This window comes from Macaca mulatta, chromosome 6, assembly GCF_049350105.2.
Source record: "Macaca mulatta isolate MMU2019108-1 chromosome 6, T2T-MMU8v2.0, whole genome shotgun sequence".
NCBI classification, from domain to species: domain Eukaryota; kingdom Metazoa; phylum Chordata; class Mammalia; order Primates; family Cercopithecidae; genus Macaca; species Macaca mulatta.
Window position 1 is genome coordinate 133,447,051 of NC_133411.1, and position 4,374 is coordinate 133,451,424.

Genomic DNA, 4,374 nt, shown 5'->3' on the forward strand with positions numbered 1-4,374 from the left:
TCCTTTGTCCCCTTCCCTCTCTTTGGTATCCAGCCTTCTTATAAAATGTTTATTGTTTGAGCTGCTCAGGAAAAAATGTCCTAAGGTGCAAACACAAAATACAGTATATTTTAATTCTCTCTCCTTTTTCTTCCTTGTTCTATTAGCGAGGACATAAAGGTCATTCAAAATGGACCAACCCTGGAATGTGCTCTCAACCCACTTAGGGGCCTTTGGATTCACCCCAAATGCTGAAATATATTTGGTTTCTGGGGTGTGCACAAATATGTAAGAGAATTTCACATCCCTTGTGGGAATAGGGCATTTGTATTCATATACCTCTATATGCATAATCTGTATTAAATACAATCTAATGAAGTGCCTTTGTGTCTAAAATGCAGTTACCTGAGGACTCTCCTTACAAAACATTCATTGAATTTTTTTCCCATTCATGTCTGGCAGCAACAAATACTGTACAGCTTTTACATGGTTAGTGTAGGTGTTGTTAATGTACTTTCCACATCCATTTAAATGCAAATCTTCATGCAAATAATTTGGAGGAGGAAAAAAAAAGAGAATGTGTTTAGCTGAAGACAAAGCTAAAGAGATAATAGAAAGCATGAATACGGTGTCAGCAGAGAGCTGCACAATAAAAACCTCCCCTGCACGAAAATGAAAACACATTAACAACAGCACAGAGGATTTCTCAATAGGTTCTTACAGTATTGTTGTATGTAAACATGATTCCCAGCAGCTGAAACCAAATGAATGAATTTGGGAGAATTTACACATGTCTCTAGGAGAAGTAAGAGGTCAAAATGGTTGTACAGAACAGACACTTGATCAAGGCCCAAAATACCAACCATAGGCAAATATTTATGCTTCCTTCAGAAATCCAAATTTTAGAAACAAACAGCTAATTGTCCAAATTAAATAGTACTGTAGGGAGAGTGTTTCAACAATAAAAAAAAAAAAAAAAAAAAAAAAAAAGTAGGAAATGAGCTGAGACTGAATAAATATCACCATACTTGAGAACAGCAACTTTGAGACTGTATTTGGCTCTGGGGAAGGCTGGATTGTGATCCTAGGGAAATTTCCAATTTGCCCTATTTGCAGAGAAAACATTACATCAACAAAGGTTAAGTGTTGGCATTAAGAAAAGCAGAACATCCTAGAGTTTCCCAGTTATTTCTATTTTAGGTACCTCTCCAAGTTTCCCTTGGATGCAACCAAAAAAGTTGACAAGAAATGATTGCAAAATAACAAGGCCAAAGGGCTGGTAATGATATATGAACAGAAAAAAAAAAAGATCTGTTGGTGTCAAATACTTCCAAATGGATAAATTGTGACACAGGTTGTTATATTTGAAAAAAAAAAAAAAAGCTTCAGTTTTCTTGTAGGCTTCATGATTTGCGGTTGCTTCGTTTGACAGCACCAACAGAGCCATGGAACTTGGAAGACTTAATTTGGACATATTTTGGAAGGATTTCAATAGACTTCAGGCAGTATTATATGCTCTTTAACTTGGAGTGATTTCACATTTCTTGGAGAGTGCAACTGGCTAGAAAGATCATTTTATTTCCTTGGCTGCATATAGTCCAACAACCCTCCCACCCAACCCCCACCATCGCTTTGCCAAAAGGAAAAAAGAGTAAAAGAAAATAAAGCCTTTACAAAAATTAACTCAACGAACTATGTTTATTATCTCCACAATGAAAATCTTTTCTTATTTAAATAAATATTTCTTTTCGACACCAGTTCTCCCATTCTTCTATTTATTGCTCTTTGAGATAGCATTAGGAATCTTAAGACTATTTGTCTGCTTCTCCTACTCATCCAGTTCAAACATTCCATATCTGCATGCTTTCTGCCATTGATTTCAAACCCTTAGACTATAACCAGAGTTGGATACATTCTGTAAAAGATTTGACTCTATGCCAGGACATCTGATGGTATTAGAAAGTGAAAAAGTACAAAATTTTTTCCCCTGAATAGCGGAAAGAGTTAAGGTTAAGAACAAGGAGAGAAATGGAGACAGCTTGGACTTTGAACAGACTCGGTTTCCAAGCATTAAATGGTCCATTGGAATTAGTAAATACGTGGTCTGCAGTTTATTTATACTGATATACATATTTAAATTATTAGCTTATTAAATTAAATATATTTATCATTTCAAATATTTATTTATATATTTATTAAATATTATTTAAATTATCAAACATATTTATTAATAAATATATATGTGTTTATATTTCTATTTATATATTCTCTTTTCCATAAGGAATAGGCCAGGAGGAAGATCTATTCCTTGGGATAAGTTAGATAATGCCATGACAAAAATGCCCAGAATTTTCACTGATGTAATCCAATGAAAATTTATTCTTATTCTTGCTCAGTCAATATCCACTGCGAGTCCAGAAGAGTTTGCAGGGTAACCGATCTCCGTTTGGTGACTCAAGTCATCCAGAATCATGAGGGGTCCACTTTCTTGTAACCATCCTGAGGCTACTGGCCTCTCTGTTGCCACAGTGGGAGAAGAGGGCTGCAACTGCAATTAAATACTTGGGCTTGGTAGTACACATCATTTTTTCTTGCACCCTGTTGGCCAAAACTAGTCACATGGCAGTGAGAGCAATATGTGACCGGCCCATATTCTCAGAGGGCCTAGAGAAGTAGATATTAGTAAGAAAGTCTCTTGCACAGAAGAATATAGTGGTATTCAATGTGATTATTCTCCTTAAAAAATCTATAGTATACTTAGTACTTTGCCTATCATATTCAACATTCATTTTTGAAGTCTCTTTGTAGGCTTATCTATTTCACTCTTGATGGCTTGGGAGATCTTCGAGATTAGAAAATACATTTTGCTCAATTTTTAATACCCCACTGACCTTGCATATAGTGGGTACTCTATAAATATTAATCTAATTAAATGAAACTATTCTTCCTAAGAAATCATGAAGGTTTCTCTGTCTTTTCTTGGTGTAAATATCAGCTTATGATCTTGGAAAATTATTCAGTGCCTGAATACACAGAAGTTATAGGTAAGTGCAGAATTCAGTGGCCCACCTGGACTGCATCAGTAAATAGTACTGAGCATATTTTCTTGTTCTGCCAGAAAAAATAAAATAAAATAAAAAGGCAGTTTCACAAAAGAGATGCTATGGGGTGCTATGAAAATAACACTGGGCTAGAGTCTGGAAAATTGAGTTCTTGTTCCAATTCTGGCCTTAACTCACTGTGGCACCTGTGTATTCACATCAACTCACCCAGCCTTAGTTTCTTTAGACATAAAGGGATGGAGTCGAACCTCTGAAGTCCTTTCCAGCTCACACATGCAATACTGCATGAATTGTGCAACCTACAGGAATTTTTAGATAATTTTTTCAAAAACTTTCTGGTGTTTGTTAATGAGATCTGGAGAAAGAAAATTTGGGGAAAAAGTAATATTTAGCATCCTCTTACCTCTCCTTGTTAAGGCCCTTTTTTATTTCCATGCCCTGCTTACTGTGGCCCTTGGTCATCCAGCATTCCCTCTTCCTCCATTATTGTTTAGCTGAAAATTCACTATCCTGAATTCACATCAAAGCTTATTTATTTTTCCTGTTTTCCTTGACATAGGAATCAGCTACGTTCTAAAGAATAAATGTCAGCTAAACATTTGGAATTCCCCAGTGTGTATTGATGGTAGCAGTTCCCTGCATCCTTTTCGGGAAGCTGAAAGCACCAGACCCTCCCTCGCCACAAACAGTGGTAGCCACCTTATGCGTATGTGACCCAGAGTTGGCCAACAAGATGCTCTTGTCCAGAGCTTTGAATCCTAGCCTAGTAATGCCAAAGCACGAAGGACTGCTTGGATTTACCTACAGGAGGAGATGTGATAGGAAGGAATATCCTCATTAATTGAGGAGGAGGCTGCAGATGGAGAGGTTGTCCCTTCAGTAGCAGAGGTCCTGTCCTACAGTAGTGGTGGTAGTGACATTCTGGTCAGGCTGCTTCTGCTAAAACATGATGGTACTACTCCCTGATTGTTGACTCTCCTGGCTTCTGTTCACTTTCCCAATTACAGTTCTTCAACCTCCTATCAATTCTGAAGCCCCCAAGAACTTTGTGAAATTTCACCTATTTGCTTAACAATACTGGAGACCATTTTTGTCCCTCACAACTAAAAGATTCCTAATGAACTTAGAGGTTGTGGCTGATAATTAGATAATTTGCTACTCTAACCAGAACATATTTCTTCTTAACAGAGCTTGCCTGGTTTGACCATTGGTCTGCCTAAAGCATGTTATTGTTTCTATAGTGTCAACAAATATGCTATCCCATTTGATCCTCTCATTAATCCCAGAAGAGCACAAGATATAAAAATAGAAGTATTTCCAGCTGGGCATGGAA